The sequence below is a fragment of the Panthera tigris genome, chromosome C2 (assembly GCF_018350195.1).
Source record: "Panthera tigris isolate Pti1 chromosome C2, P.tigris_Pti1_mat1.1, whole genome shotgun sequence".
NCBI classification, from domain to species: domain Eukaryota; kingdom Metazoa; phylum Chordata; class Mammalia; order Carnivora; family Felidae; genus Panthera; species Panthera tigris.
In genome coordinates, this window is record NC_056668.1 from 674,747 (window position 1) to 688,271 (window position 13,525).

General features: G+C 46.1%; 1 protein-coding gene across 2 annotated transcripts in view; it reads right to left on the reverse strand.

The window, feature by feature from the left end:
• COL6A2 (collagen type VI alpha 2 chain) overlaps positions 1–12,869 on the reverse strand; it is a 32,769-nt gene extending 19,900 nt beyond the window's left edge. Inside the window, exon 1 of one of the 2 annotated variants that reach the window (XM_042999148.1) lies at positions 12,779–12,869. The gene's annotated coding sequence lies outside the window, so the exon portion shown is untranslated. The remainder of the gene's footprint in view (positions 1–12,778) is intronic. The other variant, XM_042999147.1, reaches the window with a different exon arrangement.
• Between the last annotated feature and the right edge of the window lie 656 nt (positions 12,870–13,525).

The window sequence follows — 13,525 nt, forward strand, 5'->3', positions numbered from 1 at the left end:
AGACAGAAAAACAATGAGACCGTAACTGCAGAGTTTTGTGAAGAAACTAAAATGAACCAAAGATGTCTGTCTAGTCAACCTAGCTTTATGTAAAAGATAAAAGTTTCAGATGTGCAGGGGCTCTCCTACATACCATTTCTAAAAAAATTCTGCAGACAACAGAGAAATGAGTAAGAGTAAGTGAGAGAGCAAAGAAACCTGAGAAATACAGTGAAATATAAAAAATGAAGGAAAAAAGGGCCAGAAAGCACAATTAAATGCCAGAAACATCACATGGGCCAGTTGGGACAATATATGTGGATGCTTTAAATTCTTCCGTTAAAGACAAATATTCCCACGCACCCTATGTTTGCAAGAGCAGGATCAACAACGACCAAACTATAGAAAGAGCACAGATGCCCACTGGCTGATGGGTGGATAAAATAGATGCGGTTTCTGTACACAATGGAATATTACTGAGCCATCAAAAAGAATGAGATCTTGCCATTTGCAACAACACGGAAGGAGCTAGAGAGTGTTACGCTAAGTGAAATAAGTCAGTCAGAGAAAGACAAATATCATATGACTTCACTCATATGTGGAATTTAAGAAACAAAACAAACAAAGGGAGTAAAAAAGAGATAAACCTAAAAACAGGCTCTTAATATAGAGAGCAGACTGATGGGTACCAGAAGGCAGGTGGATGGGGGATGGGTGAAATAGGTGATGGGGATGAAGAGGTACAAACTTCCAGTTAGAAAATAAATGAGTCATGGGGATGGACAGCGCAGCATGCACTTCCATGATAACGTCGCGTGGTGACAGGTGGTGACCACGCTAACGGGGTGGGGGAGGGATACGGCTGAATGTATAGAATTGTCGAATCACTAGGCCGTACACCTGAAAGTAATCTAGTATCACGTGTCAATTATACTCAATAAAAAAAGAGAGAAAAGAAAAGAAAAATATTCTTAAATTGGATCAAACAATGAAACCTGTCTGATGAGGTTTACACGGCAGTGACACTAGATGGACTGTCACAGATGGTGCAGAGAAACTCAGGGCAGGTGAGCACAGAGAGGAAGACGGTGGGGCCACATCGTGGGGCCGGTCTAAATTGAGACAGAAGGGTGAGGGATGGCGCCAAGAAAAAAATAAAGGCTGCTATCTGATAATGAGTCTATCGGATTTCGTAGCACAAAATCATATACAGCAAAGTGGTGAAAAATCAAAGAAAAAGCTGACAAGCCAGTTATTAATAGAAGACTTTAACTCAGCTTTCAAAGTTCTTGATAGATCACATAAACAATAACAAAAAAGAGGATCTGAATGTCATGTTTTGTAAAACTCTGGTAGTAACAAGTATGGAATATGTATTTTCTAAACATTAGGATTTGGATAATGAGCATAGAACAGACACACACGTACCTAGATCTATCTTGGAAACCTACAAGTAGGGAATGTATGTTCTTTTAAAAGTTTTAGAAAATTCATTTCTAGAACGACCACAAATCAGCTTTAATTAATTTAAAAAACAATTAGAAATTGTAAGGATCAAATTCTCTGAACCACAATGCAAAACCAGTCACTAGTAAGACACACACACAAAAATATTAAAGCATCTGGAAATTTAAAAAATTCTCTCTTGCTAAAACGACATAGGAATTAGTGACAACAGTGTTATGTATCAAAACAAATATTAGAAGGTCAAAGCTGTAACTTCAGGACAATATGTAGCCTTAGATGCTTTATGTTGTAAGATGGAAAATTAGTGTAACAAATTAGACACTTAGTTAAAGAAGCTAAGGGCAAAAGTAAATTAACAAAATGAATCTCAAGAAAATAAGAGAAAGAAAATAATAAGAAATAAACCAATTGATTACAAAACAACAGTAGAACTATAAGTACACCTAAGAGCTGGTTCTTTGGAAAAGCCAATAAAGTAGAAAAATTTAATCAAAAATAAAAACGATGAGGCACGAATATAGTAATACAAGAATTTAGGAATGAGTAAAATAATGTAGTGATGGATGAAGAAGGTTTTGAAGGAGCATACCACGTGCAGCTCTAAGCTAACAGTATGAAAGACCATGCTCTGGAAGAGTCTGAGGAGAGGTGCGGAACCGATGGGACTCCGCCCCAGAAGGGGACGCGCCCCAGGGTTCTGGCCCACATGGATTTGGGTCTTCAAGGACAAATGCTTCTGGGCCTGTTCCAAAACATAAAAAGATAAGCTTTTCAATTCATTTTTAAACTTGGAAAAGCCAGAGGCCAAAAATTGATCAAGGAAGTCCCTAAAGGAACTCTATAGGCAAATCTCACTTTTAAACACAGTTGCAAAAATCCTAACAGAGACTAGACAATAAAGTCCAGTAGCATGTTGAGGACGACTATACCAAAGCTAGACGAAGTTAGTTTAGAAATACGATGATGCGACACTACAAAGCATATTAACGTGAAGCACGTTAATATAAAAAGAAAATCATGTAACTGCCTTAAGGAGCCCAGAAACATCCATTTCTGACTAAAAAAAAAAAAAAAAAAAGGCAAACTTCATAAGAAATTTAGGAGTTGAATTCACATTACAAAGCATATAAATTTAAAATCAACAAACAATATCGTATTTTATACAAAAACTAAAATAGGCGTCCTTATCTTTGTAGGGCACAGATTCCTTCCAGAATCTGGACCATTCCACGTGACCCAAATGCACAGATGCCCATGTACAGAAATCACACCTTTCATGAACTCAGGGAGTCCATCCATGGACCTGACCCCAGATTAAAAATTCCTGCACTCAGGGGTGCCTGGGGGCGCTCAGTCGGTTGAGTGTCCAACTTCAGTTCAGGTCAGGATCTCGTGGTTCGTGAGTTCGAGCCCCACGTCGGGCTCTGTGCTGACAGCTTGGAGCCTGGAGCCTGCTTCGGATTCTGTGTCTCCCTGTCTCTCTGCCCCTACCCCACTAGTTCTCTCTGTCTCTCAAAAATAAATAAACATTAAAACAACAACAAGAACAACAACAACAAAAACCTCCTGCGCTCAAACAATGCCCACAGACAAACAGACAAGACAAAAACCTCTCTGGTTTTCAGTGTTGTGTTCGAAGCCAATGCAATAGGACCATAAGAAGAAATAAAGTATAAATCTTGGAAAGGGAAGACATGGAAAGTGCCCTCACTAAAGACAGGACTGTCCACCCAGAAAACCCAATAAAATCAATTGTAAAAAGTTTATGGGAAGGCAGGGGAGGTTCAGTGAGGCAGTTATAAGAAAAATATATACGAAAAGCTGTCAATTTTCTTCTGTCAGCGACAACTAATGAGGAAATCCAATGGAAAAAGCACTATTTACATTAGCAAGAAAAGCAATGTAAATCTAAGGAGTGAACTTCAGAATCTAAGAATGTGCAGGACTCATTAAACAAACTCAAAAAAAATTTCTAAGGAACACACAGGAGAGACAAACCTTGTTTCTGGATGAGAAACACAGTATTTAAGAATATCAGTTCTTTCTTTTTTTATTTTTTAAATTATTATTATTATTTTTTTAATTTTTTTTAACGTTTATTTATTTTTGAGACAGAGAGAGACAGAGCATGAACAGGGGAGGGTCACAGAGAGAGGGAGACACAGAATCCGAAACAGGCTCCAGGCTCTGAGCTGTCGGCCCAGAGCCCGACGCGGGGCTCGAACCCTCGGACCGTGAGATCGTGACCTGAGCCGAAATCGGACGCTTAACCGACCGAGCCACCCAGGCGCCCCTTAAATTATTTCTTTAAATATAATGTATTGTTAAGTGGGCTAACATACAGTGTGTACAGTGCGCTCTTGGGTTTGGGGGTAGATCCCGGTGCTTCATCACTTACATACAACCCGGCGCTCATCCCAAACAGCGCCCTCCTCAGTGCCCATCACCCATTTTCCCCTCTCCCCTGCACCCCCATCAACCCTCAGTTTGTGCTCTGTATTTAAGAGTCTCTAATGGTTTAAGAATATCAGTTATTTCCAACCGGATCTACACCTGAATGTAATTTTGACTAGAATCTCCGGGAAACATTTTTGCTTCGTGCCTGCCGACACATTGACAAAAAGAACCCGAGGCAGAGAGAATAAAGGTTGGCTGAGAGCAACAAAAGACACAGGGTAACGAGGAGAGTTGTGCTATCAAGGGCTCGTGCCACAATAAAACCGCAGCGATCCGGCACTTATGGTTTGGTGGTGGGCTGCGCCAACAGGCCGCCCGGCAAGCAACGGGCCACGCCGCACAGAACTGGGCTGAGACTGGCCCTTCCGCGCAGCGACGGGGTCCTGGGCCAGGGCTCCCCGACGTGATGAGAAACGGGCGTAGTCTCGCCTGGACCCAGATAAATCCCAGAGGTGAGTGCGAAACAGACTAAGAGGTCTTTGGGGAAAACATGGAAGGAATGAGACGACGAGGGAATAATATCTCCTACGATCGCCGTGCACCAGACACCACGCTACCTCTCCTCACGCGACACTCACGACCGCCCTCGGGCACTGGTACCCTGACGGTCCCCGCCTCCCAGGGAGGAGACGGAGACCAAGTGGAGGCAACTCGTCCAGGACGCTCAGCCAAGAGCTGAGGTCCAAAGCCAGGCGGCACGGCTCGGGGTCCACCCTCTTGATAACTGGACTCCCGCAGGGGACCTTCCTCACAGCACAAATGTGAGCAGCCCTGGGACAGACCAAGAGCCAGACAACAGTCTTTCCAAGATTCCATATTTTTCTGAAGTTTACTTACTTATGTATGTATTTATTTATTTAGAGTGAGGGAACACATGTCAGTGGGGGGGGGGGGAAGAGAGAGAGAGATTGAGAGAGAGAGAGAGAGAGAGAGAGAGAGAGAGAGAGAGAGAATCCCAAGCAGGCTCCATGCTGACAGCATGGAGCCCAATGAGGGGCTCGATCCTGCAAATCATGAGATCATGACCTGAGCCCAAACCAAGAGTCAGATGTGTAACCGACTGAGTCACCCAGGTGCCCCAAGATTTCATATTTTTAAGGTTTAAAAATTTTGATGGCCTGCTATTAGGTGTGCAATGTTTATAACTATTACAGTTTCTTGCTCTATTGAAATTTTTATTAACATATAATGTCTTTTGTCTCTTGTAACTGTTTTTGACTTAAAGTCCATTTTACCAGACATTAGTACAGCCACCCTGCTCTCTTTTGGTTCCGAATTGCATGGAATAACTTTTCCATCCTTTCACTTTTTTTTTTAATGGTTATTTATTTGAGACAGTGAGGGTGAGAGGGGGAGGGGCAGACAGAGAGGGAGACAGAGGATCTGAAGCTGGGTCTGCGCTGACAGCACAGAGCCCAATGCGGGGCTCAAACTCACGAACTGTGAGATCATGGCCTGAACCAAAGTCGGACGCTTAACCAACTGAGCCACCCAGGAGCCTCCTCCATCCTTTGACTTTTAACCTACTTGTGTCCCTGGATGTAATGTGAGTCTCTTGTACACAGCTGACCCTTGAAAAGTACGAGGGTCAGGGACGCCGACCCCCCGCTCCCCACACTGTGTAAAACTTTCGACGCCCCCCAGACTTAACTGCTAATAGCCTACTGTTGGCTGGAAGCCTTATTGATAATAGAGAGTCGATTAACACCGTGTATGTTATACGTATTACAGATTCTAATGCTACAGTAAGCTAGAGAAAAAAATGTTAAAAAAATCATATGGAAGAGAAAATACATTTACAGTACAGTAGTGCAGAAAATCTACACGTAAGTAGGCCTGCACAGTTCAAACTCAGGTTCAAGGGTCGGCTGCAGTTGGATCGTGTTTGTTTATAATCCATTCTGCCAGTCTCTGTCTTTTGATTGGAGAATGTAATCTGTTTACAATTAATGTAACTACTGATAAGGAGAGACCCACTTCCGTCCTTTTGCTATTTGTTTTCCATATACCTTATATAGCTTTTGGTTTCTCATTTTCTGCATTATGACTTTTTCTGTGTTTAGTTGATTTTTGTAGTGAAACATTTACATTCTTTCCTCATTTCTCTTTGTGTATATTCTTTAGGTATGTATGGTTACCAGGGGGATTACATTTAACATCCTAAAGTTACAACATGCTAATTTGAATTTATATCAGCTTTACTTCAGTATTATACAAAACCTCTGCTCCTTTACAAGCTCTACCCCTATCGCTTTCAGTTACTGATGTCAAAAAACTACGTTTTTATACATTGTGTGTTCAAAACATAACAAAATATTATTTTTAATGCGTTAGTTTAAGTTATGTAGAAAGCAAAATGTGGAATTACCGTTGTTACTATAACATTAGCTTTTATAATTGCTCATGTGTTTATCTTCACTGAGATCTTTATTTCTCCATCTGGCTTCAAGTTACTGTCTAGAGTCCTTCCATTTCACCCTGGAGGACTCCCTTGGGTGTTTCTTGAAGGTCAGGTCTAGTAGTAACAAATTCCCTCAGCTTCTGTTTATCTGAGAATGTTTTAATTTTCCACTCACTTTTGGAGGACAGTTTTGCTAGATATAGAATTTTTGGGTGACAGGTTTTTTTTCTTTTAGCATTTTGAATATCATCAGCCCACTGCCTCTGGTCTCCCAAGTTTCTGATGAGAAATCTGTGGGTAATCTTATTGAGGACACGTGGATATCATGAGTCACGTCTCCTGCTTATTTCAAAAATTTCTTTGTCTTGGTTTTCTGATAATTTGATGACAATGAGTCTCAGTGTGAGTCTCTTTGAATTTATCCTACCTGGAGTTCATGGAGCTTCTTGGATTTTATATTCATGTCTTTATCAAACTTGGAAGTTTTGAGCCATTATTTCTTCAAATACTTTTCTTGCCTGCTTCTCTCTCTCCTCTCCTTCTGGGACTCCCACACTGTGTATGCTGGTCCTTTAGGCTCTGTTCACTTTTCTTTAATCTTTTTTCTTTCTGTTCCTCAGACTCAATAGTTTGCACTGTCCTATCTCCAACTTCCCTGGCTCTTTCTTCTGTCTGCTCAAGTCTGCCTTTGAATTCTTCTAGGGAAGTTTTCATTTTAGTTATTGTACTTTTCAGCTCCTTTATTTCTTTTTGAATTCTATATAGATATCTCTTTATTGTTATTTCCTTTTTTTTCAGACATTGTTTTCTTGACTTCTTTCATGCTTTCCTCTAGTTTTTTTGAGCGTTTTTAAGATGATTGTGTTCAGGTCTGCCTAGTAGATCCACCATCAGGTCTTTTTCAGGATTAGTTTCTGTTGGTATATGTTTTTTTTCCCCCTTTGAACAGGCCATACTTTCCTGTTTCTTTGTATTATTTGTGATTTTTTTTTTGTTGAAAACTGGAATTTGAATCTAATGATGTGATATGTCTGGAAATCAGATTCTCCTTCCCCAGGGCTTGCTGTTTGTTTGGTTTTGATTGTTATAGGCCATCTCCGTGCCAAGGATCAGCCTGAAGTGTAAGTAAGAGGCATTCTCAGGTGTTTCCTGACCACACACCTTCCCTGAACATGTTCACTGCCCACCTAATTCCCCTCTATATGCAGCTGCATTCTAATGCCCTACTCTTCAGTGTCTGGCTCCCCCCAAAAGAAAGAGAAAAGTGAATAGGGGAAAAAAAAGTGGCAATACTTTAAATCCCCTGTAAGTAAATTCAGCCAGAGAAGGAAGGGATGGGGACTTGCAATGATGGGAGGAAAGGAAACAACAATGGCAGCCTCAATGGTTTAAGAAGAAGATATCACAGAAAGTAGCTTCTCTGTACACCAACAAATTGGATAGCCTTGGGGAAATGGACAAATTCCTAGAAACACAAAACCTACAAACCATGAAGAAACAGAAATTCCGAACAGATCTATAACTAGTAACGACATTGAATAAGGAACTGAAAATCTCCTGACAAAGAAAAGCCCTGAACCTGATGGCTTCGCTGGTGAATTCTACCAAACATTAAAGAAGAACTAACACCAGCACTTCTTAAACTTTTCAAAAAAAGTTGAAGAGGAGGGAATATTCCCTTACTCATTCTATGACATCAGCATTATGCTGATGCCAAAGTCAGACAAAGATACTACCAGAAAAGAAAATACAGACCAGTAATCCTATTGAACATGGACACAAAAATCCTCCACAAAGTATTACCAAACAGAATTCAATAGGATAGTAAAAGGATTAAATACCATGAGCAAGTGGGATTCATTCCTGCAATGCAAGTATAGTTCAACATCTGAAAATTGACCAGTGTAATATAACCCACATGATATCTCAATGCAGAAAAATCTTTTGATAAAATTTAATATCCTTTCATGATAGGGACACCCTAAAACTAGGAATAGAAAGAACCCATCTCAATATAACAAAAGCCATATATGAAAATTGACTTGGATATACATGTTCATGGATTGGAAGACAATATCAAGTTGAGTGGTATTGGTGTCAATACCACTCAAAGTGATTTATAAATTTAATTCAATCTCTATCAAAATCCAAATGATGATTTTTGCAGAAATAGAAAAAAACATTCTAAATCCATAAGAAATCTCAAGGGACCCTGAATAACATAAACAATCTTAAAAGAGAAGACCAAAGCTGGAGGACTCACGCTTCCTCGTTTCAAAACTTACTACAAAGCTATAGTAACGAAAACAGTGTGGTACTGGCATAAAGACAGACATATAGACCTGTGGAATAGAGTCCAGGAGTAATCCTTGCATATATATTCAAGTACTTTTCAACAAAGATGTCATGACCATTCAGTGGGGTTAAAGAGAGTTCTTTTCAACAAATGGTGCTGGTGCAGTGAAAAATGAGTATCCACAAGCAAAAGAATGAAGTTGGACCCTTACCTAACACCAGACACAAAAATTAACTCAAAGTGGATCCATGATCTACATATAAGACCTAAATCTATAAAACTTAGAAGAAACTTGGGGCAAAACCTCACAACATTGCAGTTGGCAATGATTTCTTGGCTGGGACACCAAAAGCATAAGCCACTTAAGAAAAAATAGACAAACTGAATTTCCTGAAAAATAAAACATTTTGTGTATGAAAAGATACTATCCACAGAGTCAAAAGGCAACCCTACAGAATGGGAAAAAGTCTTTGCAAATTGTACATGTGGTAAGGGATTAAAGTCCCGAATAGATAGAGAACTTCTAAAACTCAACAACAAAAAAACCAAACAACTTGACTCAAAAATGGATGAAGGACTTGAATAGAAATTTCTCCAAAGAAGATATACAAATGGCCAATGAGCACATGAAAAGATGCTCAACGTCATGAATTATTAGAGAAGCACATACCAAAATTGTAAGGATATCACCTCATACTCATTAGGATGGCTAAGATTTAAAAAACCCCAGGAAATAACACATGTTGGAGGATGTGGAGAAATTGGAATTATTGGCTGGAATGTAAAACAGTAGAGCCTCTGCGGACAACGGTACGGTGGTTCCTCAAAAAAAAAAAAAAAAAAAAAGATAAAATTCCAATATGATCCAGCAATTCCATTTCTGGCTATATACCCACCCCCCAAATCAAAAGCCGGGTCTCAAAGAGATATTTGTACACCCATCTTCATTGGTCACGTGAGTGATTACTCCCAATAGCTAAAACATGAAAACAACCCAAGTGCCCACTTGCATCCACTTGAATGGATAACCACAGTGCAAGCACAGAATATAGTGCAGTATATTCACACAGTGCAGTATTATTCAGCCTTAAAGAGAAAGGAAATTCTGTCACCTGCCACAACATGGATGAACCTTGAGGATATAGTATGTTCCGTGAAATACGCCAGTGACAAGAAAACAAATACTGTAAGATTTCAATTACATGAGGGACTTAGAATATTGAAAAAATCATAGACAGAAAGTAGAATGGTGGCTGCCAGGGACTGGGGACGGGAAAGGGGAGTTAGTGTTTAATGGTACAGAGTTTCAGTTTTTCGAGAGGAAAGGAATTTCAGAGACGGATGGAGGTGATCATGTACCTAATACCACTGAGCTCTACACTTAAAAATGGTTACGACAATAAGCTTTATGTTATGTGTATTTTACCATAGGTTTTAAAAACTGGGGGGAAAAGTTCTTACAAATTAGTAAAACTGAGCACCCATTAGGAACACGGGGAAACCACAACCAGGCAAATGGTCAGTAATCAAAAGCTGTCGAAGGCACAGAAATCAAGGCCCTGTAGACAGACCAACAGTGCGCCGCTCCTCACCCATGAAACCGGCATGTGAGAAAACCAAAACAAACCAAACAGCAATCCTGCCCGTTGTGGAGAATGCCAGTGTCCTTCCCCGCTTTTCTGGTGCGTATCTGACGGGAAGCCTGAAAGCCTTGACACTTGTCAGAGCTTTTGACCCAGAGCCACTCTCCCAGCAGCAGGGGCCCCTCACCACTGGATCCCCACCTCCACCTGCTTATTACAGCGGCTGCAACGGGCCACCACGAGGCTCACACACTGTGTGGCGTGGAGCGTTGACATGTTTTAGGTCACCCGGGAGGGTGTGTGTACCGTCTGTGGAGAATGTCGCTTTATGACATGGCCCAATGCCAGCCCTCACCCCTTGGGTGGGGGTTGGGCTCCCCCAGGTGCTGCTCAATGAGTAGCATCCCATGATCCTTGCTTCTTTGCAGGTGCAGCCCACACCAGGGTCCCCCCCTTCACTTCGCACAGATGTGTGAAAGAAGCCAGAGAAGGGACTGATCCACTGAAATGTGGAAAGAATCAAACTATTTGTGGTTTTCTTAATCATAAGAACTAAGTTCTTCCAGCATCACAAAGCATTCTGTAGGTGCAAACGTGGTCTTTCCACACTCTGCACCCGGAGACCCTTGGCAGCCCTGGCAGTGAAGAGGGCAGGTACTATCAAGCCCAGCCTGGTCCTACAGATGAGAAGATGCTGGCTGGAGAGGAGGGTGGGCCGGCCCACAGCCGCTGCCGAGGCCCCAGCTCCTTCTCCTTGGCACTGGCCGTCCCTCCTCCGACCTGGCCCATCCCAGGGTGCTCATCTGAAGGCCCCCCTGCTGCCCACAGCTCCCGGAAACACAGAGCCACCCTTCTGGCCAGTGACGCCGAGTCCGCTGCGTGCCATATGCACTGGCCGGGGCCGGGGCCCGGGCTGCGCCCAACCTGGTGGCCCAGTGGCAGGACCCCTACCTACTCTGTCCCTGCACGGTGCCTTCCCTAACCACTGTGCCCAACGATGGCCCCCACCCTGCTGCGGACTTTGTCAGCCTCCCGGGTTTCTTTCATTAGCACATGGTGGCAGCGTCACGGTGGCCAGCAGGGCCCAGCGGCGCATCGATTCCTGAGTCCTGCTAATGGGTCACACCTGGGACCCTTGTGCCCACCCCCTCCAGCCTGGCCTGGGAGACTCCAGGTCACATATGCCTGGGGCTCCTGCCTCCGCTCCCCCCACCCCACTCTCCTGCCTCTGAATAACGTCAGGAAGGCAGACAGCGCCCCTCCTCAGAGCCCCAAAGGCCTGTCCTGCCTCCTGGCCTGGTGAGATGAGGCTGGGAATATATCCCAAAAGGCTTTTTTGTTGTTGTTAAACAAATGTAAGATTATCCCCGGGCCAGAACTCCTTTATTGCAAGAAAAAACCCGCGAATCTGTGGATCTCCAGCTTCTTTCTTCTTGGGCATTAATCTAAAAATGAGGTTCCTTTTCTTGGGGACAGCTGGGTAGACAGAAGGTATGGGTGCTGGAGCTGGTGATTTTCTCCCTGGGTATGGGGGGGGGGTGGTGATATGCCCTGTGGGCACACCTGAGGCACCACGCCCTGCTGGTTTTTGTGTTGTTAGTATCAGAGACCTCTCAGTTGACCCCCCCCACCCCTACCCTAAAGCCTTGCTCTAAGGGTGCTGGGACCCCAGGGCCCTATTAAACTGGATGAGGAGTCCTGGGAGGGTGTGGGGTCTGGCCCAGCAAGGGGGCCGTCACAGGAGCCATCAGCCTGGACTCCTACTTCTGCAGCCCCCTGCTTAGTCTCACCCGGCAGACTTTGGTGGGCAGCGGGGCTGGAGAATGCGGGTGGGTCACCTCCAGCCTCAGAGGAATGGGGGGGCAGGCTAGGCTCTTGCTGATTCTAGAGTGAGGGTGGGGGGGTGACCTGTCCTCTCCACTAGGGTATCAGGGACCCTTTGTCACCTGAAGAGTGCCTGGGGGGCCCTGGAGAGCTCATTCTGGACCTGGCAGCTCCTTCCAGAAGGAGGAACAGGCTCTCCCTCTTGAGCCCAGAGGAGAGGGACCAGCCCCGCTGGAGACCCGGTGCGCGTTCCAAGTCAGAGGGGCTGGTCTTCCCGTGGGGGTGACTTGGGCTCCTCAGCCCTCTGAATGTGATCTCTAGGCCAGAGATAAAACCAAACTCCCAGGAAGCAGCCAGGGGTCCGCCTGCACACGCTGAGCCCCTGGGGGCTATTTGGTGAGGAGGTGACCGCGAGGTCTCCCCCGCTGTCCCAGCAGCCAAGCCCGGAAGCCGCAGGGTCTTAGCACCAAGCCCGGAAATGGAGGAATCCCTCCCAAACCCCTCAGCTCTGCCCCAGAAGGTGCCAAAGAGGGGGCGGCCAGACGAGTCCCTCCCCCGGTCCCCACCGCGTCCTAAGCAGCGGGCGTGGGGAGCTCGGAGGGAGGGCAAGTAGCTGGAACGGGGGCCGCCAGGCTTGCGCGCCCCCCGGCCCCCCGGCCCCCCGCGAGGAGCTCGCTCGCCACCTGGGAGGCCAGCCGGCCGGCGGGTCCCAAGGCTCCCGCGCGCGGCCGCGGCTCCAGGCGGGTCCCGGGCCGGCCGAGCGGCGCTTACCTGACCCCGGAGCGCGCGGGGCGCCCTCGCCGGACACGTCTCGAGGAGCTCCGGGTGCTGGCGGCCGCGACGCGGGCTCCGAGCGGGCAAGAGGGAGGGGTCCGCGGCGGGGGCCGCCCACTTTATACGCCTCCCGCCGCCCGCCAGGGCCGCGCCCCGACGCCCCGACAGCGCGGACAGCGGGAGGCGCTGCGGCCCCGCGGATGGCGGGGGACCAGGGGTGGGAAGTGAGGGCCCTGGGGTGGGGGCATGTAGGGTCGGAGGGGTGGACTGGGGGGCGGGAAGTGAAGAAGGCGCGGTGGGGAGGAAGGGACAGGGGTGCAGTGTGGCGGGGGGACGGATGGGGGCCGGGAGGACGGAGGGTTGGAGGGGGACACGGTGAGGGGGGCACTGCTGGAAACGGGGTGTGGCCGGGGCGGGGGCGCTGCCACCTCTCCTTGAACTGGTCCGAAGCCTCTGCCCCAGCGGTCCTCACAGCCCTCCGCGCCGCCCAGTCCACACCCGTCCACACCTGGACCGCACTGAGGCAGCTGCTTGGACATCACGCCCGGCCTGGCTGCCTGCTGCCGCTGCCAGATTTCCAGGCCGAGCTGACCTGGGAGATGGGGAGCGGCGCCCTGCACCTGGAGTGGTGGGAGGCGCCGGGGACTCGCCCCTGGACGGCGCCAAGGGGTCCCCATTCTCCGTGTCCCCCTCGCTCAGGCTTAGCCTGACCTAGCCTGGTCTGGGAACACGCAGCTCCTGCGA